This window comes from Physeter macrocephalus, chromosome 1 (genome assembly GCF_002837175.3).
Source record: "Physeter macrocephalus isolate SW-GA chromosome 1, ASM283717v5, whole genome shotgun sequence".
Classification (NCBI taxonomy): Eukaryota; Metazoa; Chordata; class Mammalia; order Artiodactyla; family Physeteridae; genus Physeter; species Physeter macrocephalus.
In genome coordinates, this window is record NC_041214.2 from 131,020,725 (window position 1) to 131,033,732 (window position 13,008).

A 13,008-nucleotide genomic window follows, 5' to 3' on the forward strand; every position below is an offset into this window, starting at 1 on the left:
CAGGTAGTAACTGTTAGGACTGGAAAGAACCCAGTACTATTTGTCATGAGATCCCATACTCCTTTTGTATGTTATAATATTTTAATCTATTATTTAAAGCTATAGTTAAGAAATAGCTTGAATTCAGTAATGAACTTTTTTGGTTTTGATTTTACTACCTAAGTGTTTACAATATTATTATTTTTTAAATAGTGATATATTTAATTTGGGAATATATATTATATACATTATGTTTTCAGCTTAAAATATAATGCATATAATAGTTTTAGCTTGAAAAGGCTTAATTGCACTTATGTTATAGCCTTATGAACAAAGGACATTTTAAAGAAAGGCAAAACAGGACATTGCAGATTTTATTTAACTTAAATTTGACATATATTTTAAATGAGTGCATTTATTTATCTATTCTTATGTAGAATATTACCATTCACTCAATTTATTCCTTATTGTATTTCCTCACTTTTAACGAAATAATACTATGAAAAATACGTTCCTACATTTTAATATTTATCTCTTTAATATTTTTCTTGCGTCTATGTCACAGTAGAAAGTTCATAATAAACCATATCTTATCCTGCAAGTACAGATTTGTTTTAGCACAGTAAATGAAGATCACCTTTCACTTCTGCTAGTTAACTAATCATAGTCTGTGACTACATCTACATATATACAAATATCACCATGACTTCCACTTAGAAACTCACCATCGATGATGAGATATTAGTTTACATATAGGAGATAACCAGATTGACTAGAGAAAAGGTTGAATAAAGAGCTCTTTCTAAATATACAATATATACAAGTCAGTTTACCAAGGCCCTAGCTCTCTTAACTATGTTCTGGTCAAGATTGATGCCGTCAGAATTTGTAATCCCAAGGGTAGTGAGGGCTAAGGGATACAGAGTAGGAAGAGGTAAATTAGGAGGAATTTTTTGAGAATTGATTTTTTGACTGCTTTTGAGACATTTCACTCAAATATTAGAAATAAATGTAGCCAAATTAGCATCACTAGAAAGGCAATGCCATAGCAGTAGTGTTTGGGACTGCATTGCACATTATTAAGACCTAAAAATGTACGCTGCAACTCCCTCATCAATTTCTTTGGCTTAGTAGCAAATACCTGTAATAGCCCTAAGGCTCAAGACTGGCTACAATTTCCCATATTACTTGGAAATCCTCGTTACCAAGAACAGCTGCAGGATACTGATGAGGTTTAGTGGAAACTACCTCTTAAGGAGCCATCTACATCTTTGATACAACAAGCTATATTAACTTTCAGAGTGGGTGGATATTTTGATTCAATAGTTTGAGGCCAATTCCAAATTCTAGTTGAATGTGTATACCAATATTTTTTTAAGCCATAGGTTATAACCAGTTGCTAAAATAAAGATTTAGTTTTAACTTTTTTTATAATCATAGAAAATATAAGAATATCAATAGTTTATATGTGCCTAAATGAGTTATTTAGACTGTGCTCTAAATTAGCTTTTCAATTTATGTAGCTAGGAGAGTTGTATAACAGGGAAGCTATGGTAGAATCAAAAGGTTCTCCACGGACTTGCTGTTTTTTTGCATCTGGGCCCTTGACTTAATACATGACATTCCTTTTTCTGACATTCTATTTCTTAAATCACATTTGCCGTCCTCTAAATTGGATGGAAAAATCAAGTTTCATTTTGTGTTATGCTCTTTGTCCTTTTTCACTTATAAACTCTACATTGATTTTAGTAAGGCACTCACCACAGCTTATGAACTTGGGCAGCGTCTTTGAAAAAAAGAAAATCAGTTCGCTTGTGAGCCTGTTTTCTCCCCAAGACCTTTGGAAACTAATTACTACATCTGCAGTACAATAGCAAGGGGAACAGAGCCTAGCAGAAGGTTAGGGAAGGCAATCAGACAGCATGCTCTGTCTGCACAACATCCTGTGAGCCAGGATGCTGCCTTATCTTTTGCTGATTACCCCCTGTATACAGCGTGTAGCCACCAGCCATGAACTCCTTGAAGAACTCCAAGTGCAATTTGGAGTTGCCAGTGCAGGCTGCTCCTTCATATAATGGCACCCTAGGTCATTAAATAGTAATTTATATTGTTCTGCTTGGAAAAACGAAGCCATTGCAATGTTCTTTTTAAAGAGAAATGGGGAAAGAGTAATTTATAGACATATAGACAATAGAGGACCTGGGCTACTCAAAACACCGGCAAGCTGAGTGCACAGAGAAATAACCACCCTGCATCTAAGGGTCCAGGATTCTTTGTGCCTTTTAATGCCAAGCAAACTCTAGCCATGCTCTAATGAGGTGCTTTCCTCCTAACCTATGTGAAGCCACTGACATTTGGCATGTTGGGAGATAGATCAAAAGTGGCCTACAAGCATGTATAAATGTTTAACACCCAGGTGCTCGACTTGACATTTTCTTGCTATCTAGCAGCTGCCTGATTATTTAAGCATTACGAACAGTCATTGAACATGGAGAAAGGTCCACCTGTACTAATCATTTGCTATAACAGGATCAGTGTTCAACACTCAGGTTCTTTTGATTATCACGGTTAAACTTTCTCTTAGGTCCCCTAGCTTGCTAGAGGAAAAAGACTTACTGAACTGTGCTATAACAAAGCTCCTACTATTGAAATATTAGTGGAGGCTTTTGTGTCCCCAATAATAGATGTTTTTCTCCTTAAGAAGCTCAGATAAAGATTACTAAAAAATATTTCACTATACAGATATGCTATATCATTTCTCTTGTCATTATAAAATCATACAAAGTGGATATAATATAAAGAAATAACTTTCATGCCAAGCTGCTATAATTTCATAGTCTAATTTCTTGTTATAAAATTAATACTAAATTGGCATTAGAAGACAGTGGAGTCTGTTCTAGTCCAAGTCCTGTCTCTGACTCTATTAAATATGTGAACTTGGACAAGTTAACTTCTCTGATCCTCAGTTTCCCCACTGGTAAACAGTTATAATGGGTTTGTTAAGAGAGATTAAAAGAACTTTAAACAATACACCTGTTTTAGTAAGCGCTAAGTAGGGTAGGCTCAGCTAGCACTCTACACCATTTCAGGCAGAAGCAGGGAGGGGTGGTGTTTATGAGTATGTGTCCTATCAAGTGGAGGTAGACTGCTGAAAATATCCTTTCCTTTTCTCCCAAATAGTTTGCCCTAAGTCTGTTTTTATTACTAATATTTTTACTTGCTTGGCAGAATCTACGCACTCAAGAGATAGGAGTTCCTTTTTTGTTTTTAACTCACATTTCCCTTTTTTATTCCTTCCCTTTTGTTTTATTGATAATGGAATGAGAATCTTCTGCAAATAAGGAGGGAGGGTTGGTGAGATAAAAGAAAATCCCATTCCTTTAATTCTGTCCTCGATTTGGACCGGTTTAAAACAGAAGCTGGATAATCACTTTTTCAAGTTTGTTCTAAGTTGTTGTCAACATCAGATTTATTTTTATTGCAACTGGGACTTGCTATCTGGGTGCTTAGTTACGTTCCTGCTGTATATATTGCAATATTAATATCATGATGGGTTGTTATAGAAAGCAAATGGCATATGGTTTGTGAAAATACTTTGCTAACAATGTAAACATCCAAATATATGCCAGTTGTTCTTGTTATCTGACACTTGTCATAGACCTAAATACTTTGGGATTTTGGGACATTTTTGGACTTTTAAAATATTTTTATTTCACACGTTAGCCAAATCTCTGGCTTAATCACTGTTGGCTGGTATGTGAGTCACTAGATTTATCACTTCTGAGACAGAATGAAAATGTGTATCCCATTTACCATTTCTGAAGATACAGTTGACCCTTGAACAACGTTGGGGTTAGACATGATGACAAAAATCAGGGTATAACTTACTGTCGGGCCTCTGTATATGCAGTTCCTCCACATCTCTGGTTCTGCATCTGAGGATTCAACCAACAGCAGATCATGTAGTACTGTAGTATTTACTATTCAAAAAAATCTGTGTATAAGTGGATGCACACAGTTCAAACCCATGTTGTTCAAGGGTCAACTCTATATTGAATAAAATGCATTTAAAGCATTTGTGGATATCAAAAGATAAAATTGCAATCATATTGCAGGAAGTCACATGCACTTTATCATTTGAGGGTTGTGTGGTATCTCTTTCTGCATGAGGGTTTGGTGGCTGATGAAACATATTTAAACCTTACACTCTGGAGAAAATAACCAATAATGCTACAGTAGGGTTTGGCCAACTATGGCCCATGGGCCAAACCCAGGCAGCTGTCTGTTTTTGTGTGGCCTACAAGCCGAAAAGCTTATTTTAAATTTAAAATGGTTGAAAAAATTCAAACAAGAATGCTATTTTGTGACGTGAAAATTATACGAAATTCAAATTTTGGCAACCATAAGTAGAATTTTACTAGGACACTGCTACATCCATTTATTTACATGTTGTCTGTGACTGCTTTCATGCTATAATGGTAGAGTCTAGTCATTGTGACAGAGACCATATGGCCCACAAAACCTAAATAATTACAATCTGGCCCTTTACAGAAAAAGTTTGTCTACTCTTGGCCTAAGGAATCATTAACATTTTGAGACAATTTAGTATTCTCCTAGATCAAATAGGGTAGAATATATCTCAGTCATTATGTATACATTGATCAGAGAGACAAGCTGGAAAAATGTACATTAGATAGGAGACTAAAATCTTGAAAGATTTGTGTCCTGGAAAATTATGAAAAATAGATGGACAGAGTTGAATTGTACCAATAAGACATATGGGTTTTCCAACTCTGATATAGATTGATTTACACACACACACACACATATATACACATATATGTGGTTAAAAGGGAAAATGTTAGAGCAGGAACTTGATCTTGATTAGGACTCACTGATTGAAATTCAACTGGGTGGCTTCCTCGTTCTCCACACCCTCTCTAAACCTGACTCTAATGAAAATAAAAACCTAGAGAAAAAATTAAGCATTTATGAAGCTGCTTGTAACAGGTCGATATTAATTTAGACATAAAGACCAACAACCTTTTAAGATAAGGCATAATGCCTCCACAGATAGCTTTCATCGATATGTAGCACCAGTCTATTGGTGGTCACTTAAAATGCATAATTGTACATCATCAAAATATTCCGCCCAATTAACATTATGTTCTGACACTCATCAAATGCCCAGGTTTCATCATCTTGAAATATCCACTTTGTAGCAGCCATTTTGGCCGTCTGTTTCCATTAAAGCCAATTGTTCAGACTAATAGGAAACATCTGGAAACAATGAGATAGAAGTGTCCTGTAAATCAGAAGAAATACCTAGGAGAAGAGAGATAGCAACATCTTAGTAAATAATGAATACTAATGCTTCCCGAGCACTTCTCTAGTCCTAGACTCTGTGCTAAGCTCTTTATATACATCATGTCCATTAATCCTTGCAACAATCCTATGAAGTAGGTACAAATAGTATTATTGCTACAGAAAGAGGAGCTAAGGAACAGTTACAGATTTTGTTGATCTCAGAACAGGATCTGAAGTCCAGGAATCTGTGTGTGTGTGTGGTGTGTGTGTGAGAGGGAGTCTTGATGAGACATTCTACTCTGCTCTTAATCAGTAGGCAAGTAGGATTGGGTTACTTGTCACCACAGGACATTTTTGGTGGTGAGAGGGGATGGAGTTTATGAGAGAAGGTATGATGTTGTGTGCAGATAGACTGCCAAAATACAATTCTTCTTTCTCTCTCAAATAGTTGGCTCTGAGTTTAGGTTATTTTAATTTCTAGAACAATATGCAATATGAAATGAGTATTGAGTTCATGCTAATTTAATTTTATTAGTATTTCTTTTTTTAAAAAAGTACCATCAAACTGTCCATTGCCATGTCAACTATAATGAGAACCCCAGACATGTATGACTTAATAAATAAATAGATATACCCTTGGTATGTGTACTATTAGATGAGCTATTAGCATAATACCATGCTTTAGGAGGACATGCTCACTGATGAACTTGGGCCAAGTTTTTTTAACAGTTTAACAAGACAGTCCTAGTTCAGTGAAGCCTCAGGTTGATTGGTTTTCAGATCCTGAGATTTCCCAGCATATAAACAATAAAAATACAGGCTACTTATTATACAATGCCATGCCAAATTTGAAGCTCAGTTTTAATTTCCTGTTGAGGTTAAAATAGTAATAAAAGACAGAAGGAAGACCTGGGAGCTTTAAAAGGGATTGGAATTAAAAATTAGCCAAAAAGAAAGAGGATAAAGAAAAGAATATGTGCCAATGAAGAAAACTTCTCCATGGTGCCACAAACTAACACTGGGGTCTCTTTCCTTTAGGACTCACCTTGGAATGATAGAAAGGGCATGGATTATGGAGCCAAACCGAGCTGGGTCCTAATCCTTTATAAAGCACCTATTAGCCCTATAACCTTGTACAAATTAAACTCTCTAAATCTTATTTTCTACAAAAGTAAATTGGGAAAAATACCTATCCAACAGGATAAATGTTTAAAAAAATAATATGTGAAGTTTCAAATGCAGTTCTTGAAATTAGGAAAAATGACAAATACTAATGTATTGCCTTTTCTGTGTGCAGTCTTTGTGTGTGGGTGTGTGTGTGTGTGTGTGTTTTTTCAGTCCCCTCTCTTCCCTTACTTGCTAATATTTCCATTTTGACACCCCCAAACGTCCCTACATTTAATTACTAAAACCTAGCCACTATAAGAGCTAAAAAGAAAAAATCTTGAATAGTCAAGCATTCATTAACCCTGACCAAAGGAATAATAACCATTAGCTGGGTATAAATAATTCCTAAATAATGTGAACATTTGAGCAGTGTAACTCACAATGTCCCTTTCCCAGCTAAAAGTACCTGACTCTTAGAATTATTAGTCACCCAGGATAAAAATGTAAAATATTTTGGAGAGAAGACAAGATTGCCTCATATTCATTCATTTTTTAAAATCAATAAAATCTACGTAGCACCTGCCTTGCATATTAGACATGAAAATTGCCACGAAGAAACTTACAACAGAGTGGCTAAGACAGGCATTGGTGAAATGATTATTTTGTTAAATGTAAAATTGTAACTGCAGTAACTGTTGTAAATGAAAGTATAAATAAAAATTCTACGTGAGGCGGTAAAATAGAAGGGATTGATATAGACACCTGAGAAGGCTTCATTGATGAAGAGACCTCAGCTGATATCTGAAAGTGAACAGGAGTAAGCAGATGGAGAGAGGCAGAAAAACAAAAGCACAGGCAAGAGCATGTGTGAAAAGAGACATGTTGACTGCAAGGAGATGAAAGGAGGATGTTAACGTCTAGAGCAGAGAAATATTACAAGACGGAAGAGGAAAATAGGAGCTATGTTTATTTTTGATAGAATGCTAGCCTGAAGGTGGAGTAGATGGTTGACTACAGGATGATTTAAGACATACTTAAAGATGCTATCATTAACATTCTCTCCCAGATATTTTACCATTCATTCATCTACCTAATTAATGAACTACTCCTAATCAGATACAGGCAATCTTCACTTTGCATGTTAGTGCAGGACTGTGCAAGCTGAAACCATGCAAAGCAATTATAATATTAATGGGAAATTTAAGATATTCTGTAACTACAAAATTTTGGTCAAAATATTCAAACCTCTCTTACTCTCAGTTAAAAATGTATAGGGAAATAAAAATAATAGTAATTTTCATTTAAAATACTAATTTAAAATTTTGGAAAAATCAAGAATTGAAGTATACTATTTGTAAAAAAATACTTATCAAGAGTAGTTTGAACAGTTGTTGCCTCCTTCTCATCATATAACGTGAGTATCTTTGCTGTGTGTTGGTGAACTGTCATACTCCTTACTAAGTTTGGATCAGCTTCCAACATTTTATCTTTCACACTTTCAATGTTGGAAATATCTCTGAGAATTCCTTTAATGTCAAGTATTTTGTCAGAGCACTTCCTCTGGGATATCTTTAGCCTTTTCATCACAACCATTTTCCTAATTTATGCTGATAAGTTCACCTTCTCAGTTCCTCTGGCTGCATATCTGGGATTTCTTGAATGGTGACAGTGTCACCATTCCCAGGGTGAACTATTTCTTCTATAACTTCATTTCCATTTAATTTTTTCACTTCCAGTGTTATCACCTTTCATTCTTCTGCTGCAGTTTCATCTTTGTCAGTCAATTCCCTCTTTCAACTATCCATTTTTTCAAGTGCCACAGGATATCACTGGGAGATAAGGAGTCAACACAAATACATGTGTTGCTGTTGCTGTCTGTGAGCATACTGAATACCAGGTATGTGGTGGCCAATCACTGATAGGTTTTCAAAGAAGTAATTGATTGGTCACTAATCATGATGTGCATCTGTATCTTATAACAAGTTTTTCAAGTATTTATAGTGATCATGCATGGTTGAGGCACACTGTTACAGAAAATCACAATAATGGGAAAGAAACACTATAGGGAGAATACGCAAGAACCTTTTAGACTCTTTATTTATGTTTACATGGATATAATTGATCTTTTTCTCCAGATAACTAAACTGCCATCAATTATCAATAAGTATGATCGACCTTTATATAAGAATCAGGGGCATAGGCATTTTCTACACTCTATTAGTATAAATCCAGGATAAGACACATACATGTAATTTTTTTCAGATCAACCTTCAAGAAGAGATAAAATACAGGAAACATCACTAACAATCTACACACACACACACACACACACACACATATATACACATATATGTGGTTAAAAGGGAAAATGTTAGAGCAGGAACTTGATCTTGATTAGGACTCACTGATTGAAATTCAACTGGGTGGCTTCCTCGTTCTCCACACCCTCTCTAAACCTGACTCTAATGAAAATAAAAACCTAGAGAAAAAATTAAGCATTTATGAAGCTGCTTGTAACAGGTCGATATTAATTTAGACATAAAGACCAACAACCTTTTAAGATAAGGCATAATGCCTCCACAGATAGCTTTCATCGATATGTAGCACCAGTCTATTGGTGGTCACTTAAAATGCATAATTGTACATCATCAAAATATTCCGCCCAATTAACATTATGTTCTGACACTCATCAAATGCCCAGGTTTCATCATCTTGAAATATCCACTTTGTAGCAGCCATTTTGGCCGTCTGTTTCCATTAAAGCCAATTGTTCAGACTAATAGGAAACATCTGGAAACAATGAGATAGAAGTGTCCTGTAAATCAGAAGAAATACCTAGGAGAAGAGAGATAGCAACATCTTAGTAAATAATGAATACTAATGCTTCCCGAGCACTTCTCTAGTCCTAGACTCTGTGCTAAGCTCTTTATATACATCATGTCCATTAATCCTTGCAACAATCCTATGAAGTAGGTACAAATAGTATTATTGCTACAGAAAGAGGAGCTAAGGAACAGTTACAGATTTTGTTGATCTCAGAACAGGATCTGAAGTCCAGGAATCTGTGTGTGTGTGTGGTGTGTGTGTGAGAGGGAGTCTTGATGAGACATTCTACTCTGCTCTTAATCAGTAGGCAAGTAGGATTGGGTTACTTGTCACCACAGGACATTTTTGGTGGTGAGAGGGGATGGAGTTTATGAGAGAAGGTATGATGTTGTGTGCAGATAGACTGCCAAAATACAATTCTTCTTTCTCTCTCAAATAGTTGGCTCTGAGTTTAGGTTATTTTAATTTCTAGAACAATATGCAATATGAAATGAGTATTGAGTTCATGCTAATTTAATTTTATTAGTATTTCTTTTTTTAAAAAAGTACCATCAAACTGTCCATTGCCATGTCAACTATAATGAGAACCCCAGACATGTATGACTTAATAAATAAATAGATATACCCTTGGTATGTGTACTATTAGATGAGCTATTAGCATAATACCATGCTTTAGGAGGACATGCTCACTGATGAACTTGGGCCAAGTTTTTTTAACAGTTTAACAAGACAGTCCTAGTTCAGTGAAGCCTCAGGTTGATTGGTTTTCAGATCCTGAGATTTCCCAGCATATAAACAATAAAAATACAGGCTACTTATTATACAATGCCATGCCAAATTTGAAGCTCAGTTTTAATTTCCTGTTGAGGTTAAAATAGTAATAAAAGACAGAAGGAAGACCTGGGAGCTTTAAAAGGGATTGGAATTAAAAATTAGCCAAAAAGAAAGAGGATAAAGAAAAGAATATGTGCCAATGAAGAAAACTTCTCCATGGTGCCACAAACTAACACTGGGGTCTCTTTCCTTTAGGACTCACCTTGGAATGATAGAAAGGGCATGGATTATGGAGCCAAACCGAGCTGGGTCCTAATCCTTTATAAAGCACCTATTAGCCCTATAACCTTGTACAAATTAAACTCTCTAAATCTTATTTTCTACAAAAGTAAATTGGGAAAAATACCTATCCAACAGGATAAATGTTTAAAAAAATAATATGTGAAGTTTCAAATGCAGTTCTTGAAATTAGGAAAAATGACAAATACTAATGTATTGCCTTTTCTGTGTGCAGTCTTTGTGTGTGTGTGTGTGTGTGTGTGTGTGTGTGTGTGTTCTTGGCATTTTTCAGTCCCCTCTCTTCCCTTACTTGCTAATATTTCCATTTTGACACCCCCAAACGTCCCTACATTTAATTACTAAAACCTAGCCACTATAAGAGCTAAAAAGAAAAAATCTTGAATAGTCAAGCATTCATTAACCCTGACCAAAGGAATAATAACCATTAGCTGGGTATAAATAATTCCTAAATAATGTGAACATTTGAGCAGTGTAACTCACAATGTCCCTTTCCCAGCTAAAAGTACCTGACTCTTAGAATTATTAGTCACCCAGGATAAAAATGTAAAATATTTTGGAGAGAAGACAAGATTGCCTCATATTCATTCATTTTTTAAAATCAATAAAATCTACGTAGCACCTGCCTTGCATATTAGACATGAAAATTGCCACGAAGAAACTTACAACAGAGTGGCTAAGACAGGCATTGGTGAAATGATTATTTTGTTAAATGTAAAATTGTAACTGCAGTAACTGTTGTAAATGAAAGTATAAATAAAAATTCTACGTGAGGCGGTAAAATAGAAGGGATTGATATAGACACCTGAGAAGGCTTCATTGATGAAGAGACCTCAGCTGATATCTGAAAGTGAACAGGAGTAAGCAGATGGAGAGAGGCAGAAAAACAAAAGCACAGGCAAGAGCATGTGTGAAAAGAGACATGTTGACTGCAAGGAGATGAAAGGAGGATGTTAACGTCTAGAGCAGAGAAATATTACAAGACGGAAGAGGAAAATAGGAGCTATGTTTATTTTTGATAGAATGCTAGCCTGAAGGTGGAGTAGATGGTTGACTACAGGATGATTTAAGACATACTTAAAGATGCTATCATTAACATTCTCTCCCAGATATTTTACCATTCATTCATCTACCTAATTAATGAACTACTCCTAATCAGATACAGGCAATCTTCACTTTGCATGTTAGTGCAGGACTGTGCAAGCTGAAACCATGCAAAGCAATTATAATATTAATGGGAAATTTAAGATATTCTGTAACTACAAAATTTTGGTCAAAATATTCAAACCTCTCTTACTCTCAGTTAAAAATGTATAGGGAAATAAAAATAATAGTAATTTTCATTTAAAATACTAATTTAAAATTTTGGAAAAATCAAGAATTGAAGTATACTATTTGTAAAAAAATACTTATCAAGAGTAGTTTGAACAGTTGTTGCCTCCTTCTCATCATATAACGTGAGTATCTTTGCTGTGTGTTGGTGAACTGTCATACTCCTTACTAAGTTTGGATCAGCTTCCAACATTTTATCTTTCACACTTTCAATGTTGGAAATATCTCTGAGAATTCCTTTAATGTCAAGTATTTTGTCAGAGCACTTCCTCTGGGATATCTTTAGCCTTTTCATCACAACCATTTTCCTAATTTATGCTGATAAGTTCACCTTCTCAGTTCCTCTGGCTGCATATCTGGGATTTCTTGAATGGTGACAGTGTCACCATTCCCAGGGTGAACTATTTCTTCTATAACTTCATTTCCATTTAATTTTTTCACTTCCAGTGTTATCACCTTTCATTCTTCTGCTGCAGTTTCATCTTTGTCAGTCAATTCCCTCTTTCAACTATCCATTTTTTCAAGTGCCACAGGATATCACTGGGAGATAAGGAGTCAACACAAATACATGTGTTGCTGTTGCTGTCTGTGAGCATACTGAATACCAGGTATGTGGTGGCCAATCACTGATAGGTTTTCAAAGAAGTAATTGATTGGTCACTAATCATGATGTGCATCTGTATCTTATAACAAGTTTTTCAAGTATTTATAGTGATCATGCATGGTTGAGGCACACTGTTACAGAAAATCACAATAATGGGAAAGAAACACTATAGGGAGAATACGCAAGAAACTTTTAGACTCTTTATTTATGTTTACATGGATATAATTGATCTTTTTCTCCAGATAACTAAACTGCCATCAATTATCAATAAGTATGATCGACATTTATATAAGAATCAGGGGCATAGGCATTTTCTACACTCTATTAGTATAAATCCAGGATAAGACACATACATGTAATTTTTTTCAGATCAACCTTCAAGAAGAGATAAAATACAGGAAACATCACTAACAATCTGGGATATGTAACCATCAAACATGCAAAGGTATACATAAAAGGTTTTGTTTTATACTTCACTTTCAGTGTCCACTACATTTCAAACCCAGCTTTGATATTTCTGCTCATTTCAGCAGAAATCTCATATGCACTAACTAGTATTTTTAAATTAAAGTCATTTATTCAGCAGATGAGAAATTAAGAGTTATTACTTATCTCATACATAATTCTACCAGTCATCCTGGTAACAATCATTTCTCTCCATAATATCTCCTTAAAAAAAGTCAATAATCTTTTCACAGTGGATAATAACTTACACAGTGAATGTGAAAAGAGTGTTCAAGTCCTTTGTGCAATCAACCCAGTGTCTTTTGTTAAGTATGTAT